General features: G+C 36.8%; 1 pseudogene; it reads right to left on the bottom strand.

Annotated features, from left to right (window-relative positions):
- Positions 1-743: 743 nt before the first annotated feature.
- Positions 744-2427, bottom strand: LOC109188321 (annotated as a pseudogene).
- Between the last annotated feature and the right edge of the window lie 21021 nt (positions 2428-23448).

Raw genomic sequence — 23448 nt, 5'->3', positions numbered from 1 at the left:
AGTTTGGGGGATCCTTGGTTACCTGATAGTCAAAATCCCTATATTATTACACATGAGCTAGATTATCTACACAATCTTTTGGTTACTACTCTTTTTTGCCCAGACACTACTACTTGGGATTATAACCTTATGCATGACATTTTTAATACTAGAGATGCCCAACAAATTTTGATTGTTCCCACCACAAATATGCCCCGTTGTGAATTGCGATATTGGGTGGGGGAGCATCATGGGTTTTATTCTATAAAGAGAGGGTATAGGCAACTCATAAGGAATAGAGGGAGGGGGAGTGTTACGGTTTGGTCGGGGGTGTGGAACTTAGATATTCCTCATTTGAAGCAGATAGTTCACAATGCTTCTTCTATAGATACTGGAGAGGTTAATTCTGAGTGGGAAATGTTCAATTTCAAGCGATAATAAAAGGTTTCTTTGGCTTGCCAAAGAGGTCAAATGTTTTTTTTGGGCTATGTGCACTAGGCAGTTGTCTACTAAAGATCTTCTAATTATTAAACAGGTGGCATGTGATCGTACTTGTATCCTATGTTCGGTAATTGTTCCTTTGTGAAAGCCTGGTGGTGTGAGGTGGAGAACAAGTGGTAAAATCGAGACGATTGTTATTGTTTGCTGGGCTTTGTGGGAAAATAGAAACAACTTGATGTGGAATGCTAAATCTGTTGACTCTAAAACTTTTGTACCTCAACAACACTAGGTAAAGAAATTGAAACCTATACGCACATTGCACCTCATAACAACCGTTCTTCCTTTGCTATCTTTCGTGCTAAAAATTGTTCCTTAGTTGAAGCCAGTGCATCACAGCTTCTTTTATGATGATTCTCCGGTGCAGGACATGCGGCCTGTCGAGGCATATCTCGGGGCACAGTGTTTGGGATCTCTGACTCTCCACCTCCAAAACCGACCTTAGCTGAAGCCAGTGCCTCACAGCTTCTTTTATGACGATTCTCTTGTGCATTTGGGATCTCTGACTCTCCACCTTCAAAAGCGAAGTTACTTGCCAGGCTGAAGTAGAAGTCACTAATAATGTCTATCTTCCTAGTAACCTGTCAAAGGAAAGAGACAAAAGCAGGAGCAACAAGAGTTTAGAAATTTATGTTCAACTCACTCTAAAATTTAAGTTCACAAGATATTGTAATGTGTAAATCAGAGAGAGAGAAGATGAAGAAGAAGAAGAAAAAAGAAACATGACAGTTACACATCAATAGGATAAATCAAGAAAAATCAAACAAGAAATCAACTTACATTTTCTTTTGCCTCTCTTAGCTCACGAAGACGCTCTTCCTGCATCCACTTTTCCTGCTCTTGAAGTTTCTTCTTGTATGCACTAGCGAGAAATTTATCTTTGTCTGCAAAGAGGTGGTCATCTTTAGTTCTCTCTTTGGCAAGTTTCCTCTCATATATTATCCCCAGTTTGCATTCATGCTGCTTGGCCTTATCAATTAGTTGTTGAATCTATTTTGGCTGCAAAGGAATCAAGGTGGCAAGAAATGAATATTCAGTAACCCTAAAATAATAATAAAAAAATAACAATAATAAATGCAATGTTAAAAGTACCTTCCTCTCCTTACGGTCTTGTGCTCGAGGTTGAACAGCCTTCATTTTCAAGTCGTCATATACTCCACCATAATCAAACACTGATGGATCCTCTTCTAGAGCCTTCTTATGCTGCTCCTCGATCTGCCATAGGCCCAGAAGCAGCAAGAAAAAGGAATTTTGTTGAAATTATGATAAATAAAAACCAGTTTTAGAAAGGAAAAAAAAAAAAGATTAAACATAATCTTGTTAATATAGCTTGACTTACATCTCTCAGAGCCTTTTTCTTGGAAGCTTGGCGAGAGATTTCTTTCTCAACATCATCATCATCCCCATCACCAAAACCAAGTGCAGTGGGGAGTGGGGGTCTTGTTGCAGGCTGTTTCTTCTGCTGGGAAGGTGGAGCTCTAAGCTGTAATCCATATCCTGACTATTTTGTTATCTTTATCTGTAAATTAGATGGATAAAATGAACTTATTTAGAATCCAAAAAGCTGGTTCATCCAAGAATCATTCTAGAATGCACATAGAAAAAAGAGTTTGAATAAAAACAAAGTCCAATTTGAGTGGTAATGATGAATTTCAAGACAGAATGGGAGGAGATTTCTCATAGTTGATTATGCAATAATCTGCACTATGTCAAGTATTCAAGGAGTATGATCATTTCTACTCTTCTGGTAGTAGCATTGTTTTTTATTATATGTAGTTTTGTCTAGATGCACTCAAGGATCATAACCCATTGGGTGATTAATTACTAATAACTGAGTAGCTATTTACTTATTTAATTCACTCTTCTCCTTCCAGAGTGATCCCTGGCCCTAATTGAGAACTAAAGAAGCTAACACAATACAAAAATGTAACATGCCTCCACACTGCGCATATCTACTGAAGCACAATTAATAAGAGGAAGAAAATTTTAGTCGATGACCATTTGAAGGAAGCAAAGAATTACCAGTTCTGATGATCTATTTCAAGTTTGAAGGACTCTAACATTGTTCAAGTTTGAATGTTTGTGAAAACATGGAAATTTCAAATCCAAAATTTCTTTACAAAAAGTTTCCTACAAACAAAAAATAAATAAAACAAAACACAACAAAAACAAAAACAAGACGAAACATAAACAAAAACAAAAAACAAAACAAAACATAACAAAAAACACGAAGGTACAGAAATAAAAACTGATTCAAGCAAAGTTTTTGGGAAAAAAAATGGTAACATGAAAAGATGTGCTTGCAAGAGTCAATAAGCTCTGTGCAATCCTGGCCTGAAGAGGAATACAATAGAAAGAAAGATAATAACTAGGGAAGAGCTGGAATGCTACTTTATAATGATATAAGCGATCTACTTCTACAACATTCACTTCATTTATTTACTTCCAGGGTTTTACAGAGTATCAAGGTTAGGAAATGTCTGGTTGAAAATTGGACCAGAACTCTCATATGGACATTTCAGTAAGACCTTATCTATTTATCTTTTTACTTGTCCACCAATTTAAACTACTACCACATAATAGACTGACACCAATGAGGCAATGACCAACCTACTTATATATCCACAACCTAACATCTCTCATTTCCCTAACTTGCATCCTACATTCACTGATCAGAAACCATTAACTTTCTCAAGCAAAAAAGTTTCCATAAGTTCAAATAGTGGCTTTAAGGAGTGTTCACAAAGTTTTTGAACCAATATTAATAAAATAAAGATAGGGTTTAGATGGTTTACAGAATTTTTTTTTTATTATTTTTTTTTTTTGTAATTTAAGGCTAAGCAGCTGCAACATGTTCAAATTGTCAAATGAAGCTAAGAATGGGTAGTTTTATTTATCTAACCTTAGGACCTATACCATCTTGACTAACAAAAATATACACTAATTTCTTGCTACCCCATTTTCAGAACTTCAATGCATATTGCATTATTGCCAAATTCAATTCAACTTCTCATGCCCTTACATTCAATGCACTTGTTATCACATTAAATTCCACATTCAATAACTTTCTTATATACACAAAGATAATTGGGAGGTTGAATTGTAAAGATATTAAATATCATAGTAAGGGGAACAATACTTGCTTTAACTTTTAACTTAGAAAATTTCCAATTAGCAGTTTTTCAAAACAATATAGTTACAAATCAAATTCATAAATTGGTCAAATATTTCTTTTTGTACAGTTTTTCCTTGTTCAACTACTAGCAAAGACTTGTATCGGAACACTTTACCTGATTTAGATTTGAAGTAAGAGATAAGTGAGTTGGCATTATTACTGTGAAGTCTATAATCTCCCCTACCAAAAAGTTCAACAAAAATTTTCGCGAATAATACATTTCAACAATACAACATACTCTAAATTTAGTAGGAAAACTATAGTATAAACATAATTAAGTACATGGGATATCACTGAATCCTAGGTGGTTGGGGTGGGGGGTCCACAAATCATGTCATACAAATGACTAAACAAATCAAACTACCACGATAATTTATCAGAACTCCTAGAAAAGAAGCTCTTAAATTTTTGGAAATCTGCCATTCCAAGAGGCAAGGAATCATTTGCTGAAGTGTCCATGAAGATGTTCTAAATGCATATAGTTTTCTATTCAAGAATAACTTATCTCAAGATTCTTCAAAAAATGGCTGAAATATCACTAGTATTCTAGTCTTAAATTCTAAATGGAAATGTTTAACTAAACACTACATAACGGGTGTGCGTGTGTGTGTGTTTGGTGAGTATGAATTTCACTAAGAGGCACTGTACAACCCAATGTCAAAAAATCTACGAAAGAAAGAGCTCTAAGGAGTCTACCACTAAGTCCAAAATAAGAGTGGAAGAACAAATAGATCTTTGAATTGTCTCAAAGAAAATTGATATCCTTAGAACCATTGCATACTTTTTTTCATTACAAATTAAACTGAGAGAAGTGAAACCATATCACTGGTGTATTCCAAGAGGTTTAATTACAACATGCAATGAAAGTAACACACTCTCAGTAGTACAAAGAAAAATTGTTTTCCATATTGTGCTCGCTTAAGAAAGCCTATTGAATTGTGCCATTAGCCACTAAATGAACTCAATAGAAAACGTATTAAAAACAAATGTAATGTTGGATAAATAAGGTTGATAATGTGAAAATAAATGAATGAAATAACCATTGCCATAGGAGCAAATTCGCAGCTACCGGTGCAGGTTCACAACGGCATCACCCCCAAGGTTAACACAACAATCCCTATCTCCATACACCCGAAGCAGGGATTGGAACTTACACGACATTCTCCAAGTGGACAAAAGGGATAAGAAAGGTATCAAACAATTTTTTAGGTTTATTGTTTGAACTCAATAACAACCCTATTTAAATAGTAGAGGTCAAACAATTATGGCCACATTAAAAAGTCTTGACCAGTCATCATCTTGTGGTGAAAATTAAACCAAGATTTAAATAATCATGATAGTTGAGAACCAAAAAAACCCCATTGACTTTGCATTTTTCCAACAATCCCGACAAATGCCAAGGCAAGACAATGAAGACTCTTAATTAAGAAGCGTAAAGGTTTGACACTTAAGTGAATATCCACTTCTATGGCGATTATTCCGCGGCATAACATTCCTTTATTTTCACATTATCAACCTTATTTCCCCAACATGTAATTCATGGCACAATTTCCTATTTTAAGATTATGTATATGGTGGCTTCCCATGCTCACTGGAAGGGATTATGATTTATGAAATACTTGGATAATGGATTATGGTTAAAGTATTTACTCAATTAACAAGTTATCTTGAAGTTGCTGATTCTATTGGCATAAGCCAGCAGACTTCCTAAAACTAGTTCATGGAAGTTGGAAATACTACAAAAAATTCAAATATTAGAAGTTTTCCAACATGTAGTAAGATCAACAAGAATAGGCTGCTTTCAAGACAGATTAATAAGGCAACACTAAATCAGTTGTCAAATGACATTCTGTCATAACCTTATGTTACATGTTTAATAACATCAACGATTCTGCAAAAATGTTGGCAACCTACTAGAGTAAAACGCTGAACAACACTAAAGTTAAGTTATTAACAGACAATTTATACACAATAAATGTGATACCTTATAGCCTCAAGGTATTAAGCAATACACTTTTCCAAATAATGAATTCATCTTTAGTAGTTATCTCAAACAGAGGTTTAAATAGAACCTTAAAATGAGGTTTTAATTGCAACACATTTGAGCAATAGAGACCAATAAACAAACAATTATCCATAACAAAAACAAATGAGATAGCATTCATCAAAATAAATAAAAATAGGTTAACATAATTACTTTGGGTTTGGACAAAGATCCTACAGGAGATTTTGGAGAGTATCGGTTAACTGTTAATGGAATTGCCTGGTTGTGCGGCTCGCCGGGCGGAGGGGGAAATAAGGGAAAAGGGGAAAATGAAAAGAGGGAAAGGGGACTGCTTGGGGAAAAACAGGCAGGACAAAAAGGAAACGAAACGCTAAAGGGATTGCTGGGGAAAAGGGGAGTAAGGGCTTCCCTAAATTGGAAAATTGAGGAGTTTGCTCCAATTTTCCACTTACTAAAGTTCAATTTCCAAAACAGAGAAAAGCTTCCCTAAATTTCCTTTGCTTTACCCTAATTAACACAATGAAAATCGCAGAAAAGGAAAGGAGAAGCCAAAACCAACCAAGTGCTTACACAAAAATTTCAATCTTCAGGGCTCAAAGTTCGCAGTCGAAGACTATCTGAAAGCTAGATTGTATAAAAGAAGATTCTGATATTGGTTGTAAGAGTTTGAGGAAGACAGAGTAGATTCCACTGCCTTCAGCTTCAGAGAGGAAGATGGAAATTTCATAGACGAAAGCTGATTGCGAAAGTCTAGACCTGCGATTCGCGCCTTATATTTAAAATAAAATAAAAATAATCACCGTCGTCTGTGGTCTGTCAAGGCGTCAACGACTCGAAGTGATTTATATACAAATTATTATTTTTTTTAAGAGAAAATAGTCAAATATGTCCCTAAACATTTGACTAAAAATTAATTAATCCAAAGAATTTTTAAAAAGTTCAATTGACCCCATTAACTGGTAACTTATTTTGTAGACACCGGTAATTACTCTCGTGACACGCCACATAAGCTTTGGAGTGGATACTTGGTTGCCACATAAGCATAAATAAAAAAAATTAAATAAAAATAAATAAAAGAAAATTTAAAATAAGAATAATTTAGTCCTAATCGTGCGTTCATTCAATTCTGTTAGTTTCTGAGTTTCTCATACCAATTTTTCGATACAGATCCGTTCATTCAATCAATTTCAGAAAAAAAAAAAAAAAAACATTCTTAATTTCTTTCTTGAATTCTTTGATGTTGCGTATTGTGTTCTTGATGTTTGAGATTAATGTCTCCTGTTTTGAGTGAAATCCTCCGTTCCGGGTTTATGATAAGTTCCTCACTCAGACTCAGGACCCATCTTGATCAATCTTTCTCCGTTGTCTTCCTCCACTGCTTCTATGTCTTTTCATAAATAAGCTCCCATCTCATCATCGACGTCGTTCTGATCTTTACGTATATAATAACTACTAATTCCAAATGATCTTTACGTATATAATAACTACTAATTCCAACTTTTTTTTTTGAATGCAACTACTAATTCCAACTTAAATATTGATAGATATATATTAATAATCTGGATCTAGGTCCGACGTCTTTTGATTTGTTTTTAGGTTAACATTGTTAAATTATCAGTACCTAAAGAGATTTTTTTTTTAACGGACCATGAACTTTGATTCCACATCAAAGAGAGGCACAAAGCCTTACAGACGCCATAGGCCCAAAAGTGACCTATGGCCAAATTTTATAAGAGGCCAAAAACCTTAACCAAGATAAGGGCCCAAAGTGGCCTAAAATGTCAAAGGGGCCAAAGCCTTACAAAATAAAGACTAATGACATGTTTGGTAAATGGCTGTTAGCTGATTGTGTTAATTAGAGGGTATAATTAGTTGATAACATTAGCTGTTCTAGAAAAGTGTTTGGTAAATTAAGTGTTAGCTGATAGCTGTTTGATACAATTTATTTTCTCAAAAAGCTAATTGAAAAAGTTGCTAGGAGTAGCTTTTTGAATTTTAACACTTTAGAGTTGCAAAAAGTTAATTAACCAAACACTTATATTGATATTTTAACTAAATCAATCAATTAATAGTGGTCAAATAACCCAAAATTGAGGCAAATTATGATGTGGAGTCGTGTCCACAATGCATTGTGGAGACAAGTCCAAAACGACATCGTTTTAATGGAAAACGCGGCCTTCCAGTTAAAAAAAAAAAAGATTTTGTCTCGCCGTTAATGGCGTTATTCGTCTGTGGCATTATGAATGTACAGTTTTGGAATTGTGAATGTATAGTTATGCAATTATGAATGTACAATTATGGAATTATGAATGTAAGTTATGGAATTATGAACACAGAGCTCTGACATTATGAACTTACAATAATGAACATATAGTGATAAAATTATGAACATAGAGCTCTAAAATTGTGAACAGAGAGTTTCGAAAATTATGAATTTACAGTTATTGAATTATGAATGTACAATTATGGAATTATGAATGTACAGTTATGCAATTATGAACACAGAGCTCTGACATTATTAACTTACAATTATGAACATATAGTGATAAAACTATGAATCTATAACAAAGTGGTCTGAAATTAAATAAATAAAAAAAGTGGAAGAGAACGGTGCCACTAACGGCACCGTTACCGTGTCTAGCATGCATGCTGGACACGAGTCCATAGCATAACGATTCGATAATTTGGGAAAATTATTGTATGTACCATGGTCCATACAGTGGTGTGTGGACCATAACAAAAAGTACATTTTTAATATACTAAATGTACATTATTTGTGTACTGAATGTACATTATATAATATAATGTACACTCAGTACAAAAATAATATACATTTTCTGAATATAATGTACATTATTTTTGTATTGAATGTACATTTTTTTTGTAATGAATGTACATTATTTTATAGTATACAAAATATGATCCACACAACTTATATGGACCATGGTATAGTCCATACAATAATTATTGGAAAATTGGTCTATAGGCCAATTTTTTTTTACCAAACAGAGCCTAAACTAGTCTAAGAATTACAAGGCCCAAAAGAGGCTAAATTAGTCTCCAAGCCTTAAAAAATTAAAAACAAGCCCAAGTCTCCTCATTAGGAATTAAATTCCCAATTAGCATTACAGCCAGGCCCATTCGGCCAGGCCCTTTAAACAGCCCAGCCTGGCTTCTATTTCCAGAAAATAAAGGCCTAAAGCCTTGTAAATCCCAAACAATCACACAGCCCAATCCAAGCCTAATCGGCCTCCATTAACCATCTTCATCTTCACTGATTTATCACCATAAAGAATGCTCTCTAAGCAACCGGAGGAACAGAGAACGGCCGGCGGCACAACGGAGGAGGATGATCATCTCCAGCGCAGTACTAAGAAAACGAAGCGTGCATTGTCGGAAAATGAAGGAGAAACCATGGACACAGAAGGGGGGGAAAATGTAGGAGGGGGATCCACTAATGATAATCCAATGAACACAGCGCCGGTGCAAACTGGCCAGACCGTTTGGGCACGGCCAATGTCCTTCAGAAGTGCTCTCACTGGCTTGCAAGACAAGGAGGACACATCAGAGGATGTATCAGATGATGAAGCGGGGGAACAAGACGATGATGATCCAGAATGCCCAGTCATAAAACTCACGAAGGAAGAGAGAAGGAGAATGCGCAAGAAATGGGAAAACACCTTGATTATCAAGGTCCTGGGCAAATCTGTGGGTTACAACTACTTGCTGAAGCGCTTACGTACCATTTGGAGTCCTAAATCTGGAATGGACCTCATAGCCATTCAAAACGGGTACCACCTGGTTCGTTTTGCGTCAATAACAGATTACGAACATGCTAAGTTGGAGGGCCCGTGGACGGTTCTCGATCACTGTCTGGCTGTAAAAGAGTGGGAGCCTGATTTCGATCCGATGACGGATGAGACCCAAAGACTCCTTGTCTGGATTAGAGTCCCGTGCCTTCCTATCGAATACTATGACTATGCTTTTCTAATGCGTCTAGGGAACAAAGTGGGAACTGCCATCAAGGTTGATCGCACCACAAGCATGGCTTCTCGTGGATTATTTGCTAGAATCTGTGTAGAGGTGGATATCACTAAGCCACTCATTGCCAGGTTCACGCTCAGAAACAAGAGAAGGACTGTGGAATATGAAGGGCTACAATTGGTTTGTTTCAGATGTGGGCTGGTGGGTCATAGAAAAGAAACATGCAAGTTGGCCGGATATCAGAACGATGACGGCACACCGGAAAAAGACGGCGAGGCGGCACCGGAAGAGGATGGCGGAGAACCGGGGAGAGAGAATGGAAAGGTGACGGAAAAGGAAGATGGATATACAAGGAAAGAAGGTGGAAACAGCGCAAGCAATCAAGGGAAAAAATAGCCATTGGGTGACAAACTAGGATCTTGGATGATTGCTCAGAGAAAATCAAGACCTTACCAAAGTAGAGGTGATCCCAAGAAATATCAAAGGAAAGCTCAGAATGAGATAGGGGAATCATCTAAAACGAGAAATGGAGGAAATCAAGGAAAAAAGAGTACCAGCTTCAACAAAGATAATTTCAGAATATGGACCAATTCTAGATTTGGAGCTATAGAAGCCTTTGATGATGAGATTGATAATCCTGAAGCCCAAGAAGAGGAAGAGGTGTGGGAACGGCCAGATGGACCAACTGGCGCCATTTTAGCAGGAAGGGGTAGAAGACCACAAGTTCAAATAACAGAGGCATAATTAAGGAACGATGCTTCTGGGAAAAATAAGGGCAAAGGAAAAGAGACAATGAATAGTACAGCAAGGGATTCTGAACAAGGGGAAACAATGAGAAGCAGCGGAGACGGAGGAACACGTGGTCATCACAGGATCAAAAAGTGGCAATTTAATAACAAGGATGACAATATTGGAGGATGGAAGGGTCATGGAAGAAGTCCAGGTTCACGATCAAGGAGGGGAACACCATCAAGACCCCCCCTCCCCCCCCCCCCCAACGACTAACAAATGCGCAGGAAGATGATCCAGGAGATCCAATGAGTGAAGAAGAATGTGATGAAGACCAGCTGCAGGCTGGTGACGGGATGACCTCTCAGTAGGTATCCCTTTTGTGTTCTTTGTTTGCTTTAGTGCGTGCTTTCTTGGGTTCGTGCTCTTGTTGTGTGTCCCATGAATATTGTCAGCTGGAACTGTCAGGGAGCGGCGTCTAGTGGCTTTAGACGGGCGCTCCTCATGTTAGTTAAAAAATACAAAGTGGATGTAGTGGGTTTGCTTGAACCTAGAATTTCTGGCAAATCCGCAGATAAGGCTTGCAAAAGTTTTGGTTTTGAAAACTGGGTCCGAGTGGAAGCCGTTGGGTTTAGCGGGGGAATCTGGATTCTCTGGAAGGACGGAGTTAAGGTGGACATTGTAGCCACTAACCCCCAGTATATCTTGACGAGAATAAGTCAGAACAATGATAATATTGGCCTAGTGTCCTTTGTTTATGGGAGTCCAACGAACTGCTACAGGAATAAGTTGTGGGATGGACTTTCGACGGAAAATTTTCGAATGCATGAGGGTTGGCTGGCGGTGGGAGACTTTAATGCAGTGACGTGCATGGAGGACGTGAGCAACCACCACAGCTTCAGCAATCACAGATGCGCAGGTATGAACCAATGGATTTTTAAGGAAGGATTAATTGATTTGGGGTTTTTGGGTCCCAGGTTCACTTGGACGCGAGGAAGGGATTCATCAACGTTCACCGGAGCGAGGCTAGACCGGGCTCTGTGTACCTTGGAATGGCTCACTAAACACCTGGGATCCAAAGTGTCGCACCTGACCCGTGTTTGCTCAGACCACTCACCCCTCTTGATTGAAATTGGGAGGAAAATGGAGGCGGGTAAGGGGCATGGGTTTCTATTCCAAGCAGCGTGGGCGAGACACGAGGATTTCAGGAATGTAACGGAAAACTGCTGGGATTGTGACAAGCCTATCATGGAGAAATCTGCAACATGCAAAATGGATACAAGGAGTGGAATAGGACAGTGTTTGGGAATATTGAAAATCGTAAAAGGAAGCTAATGTCCAGAATAGATGGTATCCAAAGAGCCATGGGTTATCAACCAACGAATGGGCTCATCAAGCTCGAAAAGAAACTGAGATCAGAACTGGAAGAAACACTCCACCAAGAAGAGATGAAATGGTTCCAAAAATCAAAAGAGGATTGGATCCAGTCCGGGGATCGGAACACTCGATTTTATCATGCGGCAACGAAGGTGAGACAAACAAGAAATAAAGTGCATAGTCTTAAGAATGACAATGATGAATGGGTCCAAGAAAAAAACGAGATAGAAACGTTGATTCAGAGTTATTATAAAGCTTTGTACGCAAGGGAAGACAGGGAACACAACTTCGAAGAATGCACCAGCAGGTTCCCAACCATCGACGAAAGGAAATGGGATAGAATAAATTCCAACGTCACAAAAGAGGAAGTGAAGGACGCGCTTATGGAGATGTCACCGCTAAAGGCACCGGGCCCAGACGGTCTCCACGCTTTGTTTTACCAACAATCCTGGAATAAGGTGGGGAATAACCTTGTTCAACTAGTCGAAGATTTCTTTGCTAGGGGTGTACTTCCGGATGGTCTCAACGAAACAAACTTGGTACTCATTCCAAAAGTTCAAAACCCGGAAAGAGTAACACATTTAAGGCCAATAAGCCTCTGCAATGTAGCCTATAAGCTTATCACGAAAGTTATGACAAACAGGCTCAAAACAATCATGCAGGATCTTATCAGCCCGAACCAGAGCAGTTTTGTACCCAATAGACAAATTATGGACAACATCGTGATTTACCAAGAGATTCTTAATACCAGTCGCACTCACAAGAGCCAACCAGGGATCATGATCCTCAAGATTGATCTTGAAAAAGCCTATGATAGGCTGGAATGGGGGTTTATACGGTCTACTCTAAGGGAGGTGGGCCTCAACAATGATTGGGTTAGGAATATCATGAATTGCGTCAAAACCGCGAGAATGTCAATCTTATGGGAAGGCAAGAAACTGGAGAGATTCAAGCCAGAGAGAGGAGTCAGACAAGGAGACTCCATTTCTCCGTACCTGTTTGTCCTTTGCATCGAAAGGCTTGGACATATTATCACAGAAGCGGTTAATCAAGGTCGGTGGAAAGGGGTGGAAGCCTCAAGAAATGGACCAACATTATCTCACCTGTTTTTTGCAGATGACATGGTCCTTTTTGCAGAAGCCGAGGAAAACCAAATCAGAACAATCATGGACTGCCTTGACAGGTGTTGTAAGTTTTCTGGTCAGAAAATTAACAAACTAAAATCGAATATATTTTTTTCTACTAACGTTTGTAGGGAGAAAGCGAATCATCTAGAAAACCTAGCTGGCATCCCCGAGACAGCGGATCTTGGAAGATACCTTGGGGTTCCGTCCCTTCATGGAAGAATCACTAAGGATCATTGCAAAAGCATAATGAACCGGGTCCAAAGTAAATTGGAGGGGTGGAAAACGCGATTCCTTAGCTTAGCAGGAAGGAAAGTCTTGGCACAATCAGTTCTTAATGCCATACCCTCTTATGCCATGCAAACAATGCTCCTACACAAAGGAGTATGTGACACGATAGACAAAACAACGAGGAATTTTCTTTGGGGAGGCGACGGCAACAAAAGGAAACCAAGCTTAGTCAAGTGGAATACGGTTACGCTACCTAAGGAGGAGGGTGCCTTGGGAATCAAATCGATGAGAAGCATGAATCTCTCCCTTCTAGCCAAGCTTGGATGGCGATTACTCAAGGATGGAGAGAGCACATGGGCTAGAGTTATTGCCGGCAAATATATGAAGAATGGGAATTGTATAGAAAACATGAAACGAAAACGTAATGACTCCAATGTTTGGAAAGGAATCTGTGCCGCTACTCCCTTGCTAGAAAATGGTATCCGCAAATTAGTACGGAACGGCAGGGAGACTCGCTTTTGGACTGATCGCTGGCTAGGAAATGAACCTCTTAGAAGCAGCATCATTGGGCTTCTCAACAAGAATGATGAAAATCTGAGGGTTGCGGATGTCTGGGTACAAGGGAGAACCTGGAATTGGGACGGTATAGACATTGGGCTCAAACAAGAAACACGAAACGCGATCGCGGAAAAGGTTGTTCTAAACGATGAGAGCAAGAAGGACATTATTGGTTGGGGACTAGAAGAGAACAACACATTCTCGACAAAGACAGCATATGGGCTGCTAAAGCCAGAAGGTGGATGTTCGGAGCCAAAGGAGTGGAAGGCCGTTTGGAGATTGCGTGTACCAAACAAAATCAGATCATTCATGTGGCTCGTCAAGCAAGGAAGAATCATGTGCAACTTGGAGAGATTCAGACGTGGTTTTACTAGAGATGAGCGTTGCAGTCTCTGTGGGACTGAAAGAGAAGATGTAGATCACTCTATCAGAAAGTGCCCGGCAGCGGTGGCAATATGGGAGAGGAGTAACTTTGTGGACAATGCAGGTATGTTCTACTTAATGGATTTTGATAGGTGGCTGACTCACAACCTTGCAGGTACACAAGGGGACATGAAGCACAAGAAAAAGAGTGCTAAATTCTCCATTACAACTTGGTGGATCTGGAAATGGAGAAACAACCAAATCTTCAATGGCGTGGAGATGGATATTAATGAAATGATGATGAGACTCCACAGACAAATTGAAGACATTGAGAACGCGCTCAACAGGACAATGGGACCAGGAAGCAGACGGAGAAGAGAGACAGGGCGAAGCCAACCATGGAAGCCACCGGAAGCCGGCTGGATCAAGTTAAATACTAATGGATGCATTGGGAAGTATAATCAAGCTGCTTGTGGAGGGGTCTTTAGAAATGCAGAAGCTGAGTTCTTAGGAGCTTTCTCCAAGCAGATTGGTACTTGCAGCGTCTTGGAGGCTGAGATATGGGGTATTTATGTCGGGATGGAAAGAGCATGGGAGATGGGATTTCGCAAAATGAACATAGAATCTGACTCTGTGAAGGCCATCTCCATACTCAACGATAACAATAGCTATGAAGGACTGGCTAACAACCTAGTAGAGAAATGCAGAGAGGCAAAGACAAGGCAATGGGAATTGGCATTTGTGCATGTACCACGTGAGCAGAATAAGGTGCCTGATATACTCGCTAAGCAAGCTTACAAGCATGATCAAATTACCAGATGGTTCGCCCACCCCCCTGAAGCAATCCATAAAGCCTTAAGAGAAGATGAGCTAGGCCTGTTAGGCAACATGAACACCGTGAGGATTAGCTATTAATCCTGGATGTACTCCCCCTCCTTTTGGAAAAAACAAAAAAAAGAATTCTTCAACTTAGCAACAGTGGTCCACCAAGGTACATGGACCATTCCAGGCCCAGCCCCTGCAAATCTGCTTTGCTAGAAGAGATCATCATCTGCATCATTAAGTCGGTAAATTATTGTATGGACCATGGTCCACACAATGTTACGTGGACCATAATAAAAAGTACATTTTTAATATACTAAATGTACATTATTTTTGTACTGATTGTACATTATACAATATAATGTACACTCAGAACAAAAATAATGTATATCTCCTATATACAATATACATTATTTTTATACTGAATGTATATTATTTTTGTACTGAATGTACATTATTTTATAATAGACAAAATATGGTCCACACAACTTGTATGGACCATGGTCCACACAATAATGATTGCATTAAGTCTCACAACTCCACCCTAATGGTTTCATTTTGCAGCCAAAGAGATCAAAAGACAATTCCATCGCAAAGTATGCTGTACGGTTGCAAAAACGACATCGTTTTGACTAAAAACGCGCGTCCCACTTAAAAAAAATTCAAGTTCGATTCCCGGTAATAACATTTTTTAAGGCTTGGAGACGAAACTGATTTTTTTTTTAAATGGGACGCGCGTCTTTAATCAAAATGACGTCGTTTTGCAACCATGGTGCACACGGTTGCACAACATAACTATTGCAATTCCATAGTCCACCAAGGAAGTGGACCTCCTTATTCCTCCACTCCAAGTAGAATGATTGTCATCGATGATGGTGGTCGAGCGTTGATGGTAGTCGTCGATGATGGGCGAAGCCGGACAACAGACTGGACAGACACGCGAAGTACCCACTCTGTCGATGGTGGTCGAGCGTCGATAGTGGTCGCAAGATTATCAAAATCAATGGTAGCATATCAGCAGTAGAAAAAAACTAGCATATCAGCGTCGATTTTTTTCTTCTTATTTTAAAATTTCTTTTATTCTCTTTAATTTTTTTTTTTTATTATTTATGTTTATGTGGCAGCCAAGTACCCACTCCAATGCTTATGTGGCGCGCCACAGGAGCAATTACCGACTTTTACTCGATAAGTTACCAGCTAATGGGGTCAACTAACTAAAAATCGTGTATTCATGTGTTCAATTGAACGTTTTAAAAGTTCGTGGGGCTAATTGACTTTTAGCGAAATGTAATTTTGCATTTCCTCTTTTTAATCAGATTAACTGGATTAACCAACTGATGAAATGAACTGACCCATTCAGTGATGAAGTCAGTCAGTGATAACAGATCATAGAGATGTTTAAAGAAAGAGATAACATCGCAAAGCAAAAGACACAAGATGTTTACCCAGTTCGATACAGTGTGTATCTACGTCTGGGGGACGATCTCATAGGCGTCCAATCCACTAAATCATAATCCAATGTATAAAGGTAGAGAAACAATAATCTCACCCAAGTGCCCCACACAAGGTACATACCCAGTCTACACAGGTTTAGTGGATTGTTGAAGGTGGAGAGCCATGCATATAGAAGTCCAATGAAATCCCTTCACTTAGAGAGCCAACTCTGATGCAGTCCACTTCAATGACGCTCTTTACAGTTGTTCCCACAACAATGTGATCACAGTGTCCTTTCGTTTAAGAGAAGAGGCATGATAATCAAAGATCTGATCTCATAAAACTGATGTGGAGTGTTTCTTCTCTCTAAAGGCGTAACCCTAATTCGCTTCGAATGAGGATACTTATAGATCCGTCAAAAGAACACTCCTTCCATAGATGTCTTTGATTGTAGATGGTAAGACAATATTTGAAGAATGTATGATATTAAAGATTCGGTCCATACCTTTCCAAACCAGATGCGCTGATCTTCTTTCCAAATCTGTCTTCTGTAAAACCGCGTACAGCTTTTAAGTAAACAGCTTCTTAAATCAGATCTTCAGTGTCAGTCCTTCTGTTGTTGCTTTTGATTGATCAGTCTTCTGTAGAGCTGAACGGACACTAAGCTAAACCTATCTTAGTATGCCATAATAATATTGTCAATTATAAGATGGGGTTTTTGAACAATTAAAACACCAACACGAAATGTTTAGGGGCCTATTTGACCATTTTTTTTTATTAAAACGAAATCTTGTGATTTTGGTTAGTTAATTTATAAATGATCAATTCATATAAAAATTTACAAAATAATTTTTCAACATTATAATAAAAATTTTAACATCTTTTATATAATCTTGGACGAAACTATTATTATTACTAGTACTCCACCCGTGCGATGCACGGACAAAGTGTGTGTGTGTGTGTGTGTGTGTATATATATATTTTTATTTTTATATAATTATTTTAATTGGAGTTTGTATTTTTTTATGATAAGTTTGAAACATATAAGAGCTCAAAGGGTCATGTATGTTGAAAAATGTTGGTGTTATAGGTGTGTAAAATCATGAGATTGCATATGAATTTTCTTAGCAATTTTCATTAAACAAACTGATTTTTTTTTTTTTTATCAATATCTATGTAACAAAGAATTTATATACTCTCTATTGTCGTTACAAATAAGTAACTTAAGACCATTCAGATCACTAACTCTAGACAAAGCTACATACAGTTGACCATGAACAAAAATTGATTTTTGTTTATATTTATAACAATAATATTACCATGTATGCTACCCGTGCGTTGCACTGTATGAAAACGATCAATTGATTAAATATATAGTATAGAATAATGAATTAAAAATATATAATATTTAACAAAGCGTATGAATATATTATTCAATGAAATTTCTATCTTTTTTTTTTGAAAGCATTAAATGGATTGTGAAAAATATAATTAAATCTGTTTTTAAAAAATTGTTATTGAAGTTGTAATAAAAAAAGTATAGAACGAAGCACTATTCTTCAAAATGCATTGCGAGATGTATAGTTTTAGCAATAATAAAATGGATATTTATATTTAACATGATAATGTACGATCAACACATATTACAATTTATAAAGATCTATTTTATTAGGTATTACATGATATTTAAAAATTTTAAATTTAAATAAATAAAATATGCGTATAAAATGAAAACAACACCTAAACTACATTATTATGGAAATAAATAATATTTTGTACATGCAACAAAATGATATTCATTCAACTTATATAGATACAAAAAAAAAAAAAAAAAAGAAAAGTAAAATTCACTAAGATCCATTTACATATCTAAATTACAAATTACTAAAGACTAAAAAAAAAATACTTAGTTAAAGATTAATATTCTCCATTCTCAACGCACATTAGGATTTTTAAATCTCTTGAGCTGCTAACTCTCGATATCTACTATATATATATATATATATATATATATATATATATATATATATATATATATATATATATATATATATATATATATACTAATAAGAGCTCAAGAGAGTTAGGCCTATAATGGGTAGAAAAAATGGCGGTCAAATTTTTTAATCAAATGAATGGCTCAAATTGATCAGATTTTAAATTTTTCTTAAGATTTTCCTAATTTATCCTTAATGAATATGATTATCCGTTAACTTTTCCGTTAAATATTATCTTTTCCGTTAATTTCTGTTAGTTCACCGTTAACTTACTCATTGATTTCAATAAGAAATGTCTTAGGTTCGAACCTCATCACAGGATGTAGTTGGCATAATTAGTACTCCAGCCACATTGTATTGTGATAGCAAGTCAGCCATTGCTATAACTGAAAACCCTGTATTTCATGTGAGAACAAAGCATATAGAAATCCATTGCCACATGGTAAGGGAGAAATTACAGAAAGGAGTCCTCAAACTTCTACATGTCTCTACAACTAACCAACTGGCAGATGTTTTTACAAAACCACAAGCTCAGACAAGCTTCAACAATCTCATTTCCAAGCTGAACCTACACAATGTATAGTCCAGCTTGCGAGGGGGGGGGGGGGGGGTGTTAACACATACTGATGGCAGTTACTCAAAGCATAGCAGTTAGCACTGTTACACTGACAGTTAAATTCTGTTAACTTTAGTTAGTTAGTTTGTTAGTCCTTTCTGTATAGTAGATATAAGGGCTTACACTTGTAATCTGCACAATGGTTTTTTTCTAGTTCTTGAATACAAAAGCTTTCTCCACTTCTCTCCCTCTCTTTACACCACTCAACAGATGACGTCTGTGATTAGCACCGTTGGGTGCTGTGACCATCACCTGCCTTTGGCTGCTGCTAGCGCCTCTAGTGTTGAAGTCTAAGGAAGGCGTTGGTTTTACTACTGTTTGCGTCTCAAGGTGATAAAGCTTGGATCAGTGTCTCATTAGTTCCTTGGTGTTTGGTTGTCTGACATTTAGCAGAAGTTGGTGTCTTCCATTAAAAGACAGAAGGTCGTCATTTGTTGTTTGTGCACACTACGGATTGTAGACATAATCAGTGGACGTCTAGGTTTGGCTATGGATTGGAGAAACATATGGAAATTAGCATAGGGTTGGCAGCCATGGATGGTGTGCTCCATGGATATTGGTATAAGGGTCGTCGGTATGTCTTTATTGGAGTGGCTGTCCACTGGCATCTGCATAAAGTCTGGCTAGCTACTAGTCTTTTACCGTTGATTCCAGTGGGCACTCCGGGCAGTAAACGGGTTGACAAGCTCTGGAGGAAGGCGAGACGGAGGCTGCGTAATTAATCCTCCATTAATGATCTCAAGGACATTTTCCGTTCTTCATCAGAGAATTGGTACGCTCCTTCTCACCATTATTATTTAGCAATCACGGTAATAATTTCCTTGCCTTTTATTTTTAAAATTGGCAAGTTTTGGTAAAGTCTTAAATTATTTGTTTTGTTATTAAAATATATAATATAATGGTAATAAAATGAGTAATTGGAAAATAAGGGTGCTTTGTTTTATTGTTATTAATGGTAATTGAGCAATTGTGGATCAATTTAAGCATGATTTATTATTTTGAAAATTCTTTTTCATTTCAGATTGTCATGATAATATATGCTGAAATTTGGTTAATTCCTATTGTTATTGTATTGGTATATTATCGGTAAAAGGTAAATTGCTATATTTTGTGATTAATTGTCATGATTGGATGATATATCGAGATGTTTGATGATTGTTGCAATCATTTGCATTTACCGTCTTTATTATGGTAATTAGTAAGGTCATAAAGTTTTAGTCAAGAACCGCTTTTTATGCCTTTATATTAGTTTATTAAAGTTGAAAATGTTGGATATTATATTTTTCAACATTAATGTTTTTCGGATTTTAATTTTATTAAGTTTTAAAATTTTCCCGAAAAATGTTTTAAAGGTTTGTGGTGTTAGCAATTGTTTTTCCATAATAAATCTCCTAATTGTTATAATATTATGTGATTATTATGGTTATTCATTGCAATTTCAGATTTTTACAACTTTGCCATAATTCAATAATAATATTTTTAATTATGAAGTGTGATTTTGAATCGCAATTTTGGAAAATGCATATGTTTATAGCAATTGGATATTGTTTTCCTTTTCAGTCTTGCCACAATGATTTCGATAATGATGTTAAGAATTATATTTTGAGATTCTTAATGATTTTGCTTATCCAAAACTTTTATGGTAATAATGATGATATAATGTGACATTTAATAATAATAATAATTATTTTTATTAAATGTTGTTAGGTTACGATTAAGAAAATTGATTATTCTGTTATTACCGTTATGTAAGAAATACAGTAATAACGATTATCAGTTTTGAATTGAGGAATCAATATGTCGTAACATTGTTATCATTATTGTTTTTGGATTGTGATGCCCACTTTGATTGAGTATGAATATTTGATTTTACATTCATATTTATTTTTTGAGTTTGTTTTATGCATATAATTGCATAATATTATGGTTTAAATTATGCAATTTATTTTGTGAGAATTTAATTTGTAAATGTCAACATATCATATGGTTTTGATAGGGTTAGAATTTACAATTTTAAGCTATTCCTCATAAAGTTTTCTATATGCATTGAATCTTTTTTGTATTGAGCATACAAGTTAAAACTTTTCAGTAATTGAAAAGTATATGGTTATTATAAATTATTGTTCAAATTTTATAATCCTTTAAGTTTTGGATTTATGTTGTTATTTGAATAATAATATTATAGCTCATTTAAATTGTTATTATGGTGTACAATATATTTGGATATGAGCTTATTAATTGAATTTCATACATAATTGTTCACTAGCATAACATTATGTTTTCTAGTTATGTGAATTTAATTATGCCTTTGGAATTGCATAAGTTAGGAATTATAATAATTTTTTGTTAAGGTGAATTTTGTGTTTGAAATATAATTATATACGGTAGTGCATTATGTTTAAGCACATTTAGACCGTTTAGAATGTTCACTTGAGATTAAAAGTCTTTGCATATGTGAACTATTAAAGATTTGGAAAGATTGCTCGTCAATTATGCCTTTAGTGTGAGAAACATAAACCGGTGAAAAGTTTCTCGGGAAGGGGCCAATGTGCTATTAGTTCCCTTGAAACAGTACTCTGTCTAAGGAGTTGGTTATTTTTAATGAGGTTCTGTCCCAACCAACTTTCCTGGGAGTATACTTGGAATTGTTTATCATATTGCGGCATAATTGTTTTTAGGCTTTAAAGTTGTTGCCTAAGATATCAAGATAATCGTCTAGTGATCATATAATTTTGATTAATTAAGGGGAAGCCACATCATCTTTAATTAATTAAAATTTCCTGAGATCACACATAGTCATAGACATATCGATTGTGATTAATTATATATGATATAACGAAATTTAGCCCACAGGCCGTTTTGTTATATTTGTATGATTAATTAGGGTAAAAACACCAAACTATGATCATAATTCAGCCCACAGGCAATTATGTAGCGGAATATAGTTTTGGTGAGTTTTATCATTATAGATAGAAAAATCAATTTATTTAACATATGGTTATAATATAAATAAATTGGCGTCTTCTATCATAAAGTCGTGATATATGTACACACTCAAAGAATATTTTTATGTGTACATTTTGTGGTATTAGGCTAGTTTCTTTTGTGTGTATTTATTATGCATGAAAAATAAAATTGGATTAATAGCTGGTAGGGTATATGTAACACCCCGTGTTACGGCCTTCAATCCCGGATGAATTATTTAATTAATCCCGTTAATAATAATTAAATATGATTTAATTCGGTTAGGTTTCCTTTAATTAATTAATAAGGTCCACCATGAACCGTGGACCCTTGCCTAAATTAGAGTCTTAAGCCTATTAGGAATAAAGGAAGTAGGCCTTTTACTATTCAGACTACGATTAGGATTCCCTTTAATTAATTAATATGGTCCACTATGGACCATGGACCCTTATCTCTAAAATAAGCCCTTAGTCCTATAAGGAATAGAATTAGTAAACCCATACCATTCAGACCCTAATTAGGAATCTTAAATATATAAATAAGGATATAGGAGGCACCTAGATCTTTCACCACCATAATCTCTCACCACAGAAGAAGTTCCAAGAATCCCCTTAGGAGAAATCAAGAAAGAAGAAAGCTTAAAGAAAGACCCTTCATAGCCAAGGAATTAAATAAGGCTAAGAGGTAACCCATGTCTCAACAAAACCTATTTTCATAGCTATGATTTCCCCCGTAGGATTTCCCCATATTATTGTGTATTGATGATTTGCGATATTATTATTGATGATTGATGGGATAATCCCATGGGTGATCTTGATATTGGGAGATTCTTGATAATTATGATGTTCTTGATGATTATGTGGAGTTCTTGATGTTTATATGTCATTCTTGATAATTGTATGGCATTCTTGATGCTTATGTGTTATTTGCACCGAATCTTGTAATTGGAGGACGAATCGTATTCTTGTGGGTATAAAAGTGATTAGAACCCTAGGTTGTATCGTATGATATCATTCTTGGTGTATCGGGTGGGAAATCACATGTTTGGGGTGTCGATTATGTTAGAAAAGCATGATAGGTTATGTGCCGTACGTTTCTCGTATTTGATCCGTTAATTGACTACGTGTTAATCGTTAATTGCGTTGTAAAGTGTCTAAGCATGGTTTCAGGTTCCACAATGGTTCCCGGGGCGTTTTTGTGATGAAAAGAGTCAGTGGGGGGTAGGTGGGGGTAGGGGACCCGCCACCTATCCGCGGCGAAGTCGGGCAGTCCCGGCAGCGGGCAGCTGCCCGCCAGGCACCCGCTGCCCGGAACAGAAACCACCGGCGGGCAGCCGGCGGGTGAACCCCCACCCACCGGCTACCCGCTGGAAATTCCCACCCTTCGGGATCCCGACTTCCCCGTTTGATGTTCCCACGACCCCCGTGGTGTCCCAACGGACTCCGTCTATCGTGCCTATGTCTAGTTTGATTTTCGGGTACCATTCGTAGGTCGTATGAGTCTTATACATTGCATGCTAGTTGAATTGGTATCCCGTTGACCTAGGTGAAAGGAGTATGAACCCCTTAGGACTATTCTTATTATGTGAAGGA

The sequence above is a fragment of the Ipomoea nil genome, unplaced genomic scaffold (genome assembly GCF_001879475.1).
Source record: "Ipomoea nil cultivar Tokyo-kokei standard unplaced genomic scaffold, Asagao_1.1 scaffold0103, whole genome shotgun sequence".
NCBI classification, from domain to species: domain Eukaryota; kingdom Viridiplantae; phylum Streptophyta; class Magnoliopsida; order Solanales; family Convolvulaceae; genus Ipomoea; species Ipomoea nil.
This window is presented reverse-complemented; position numbering and strand designations above follow the sequence as displayed.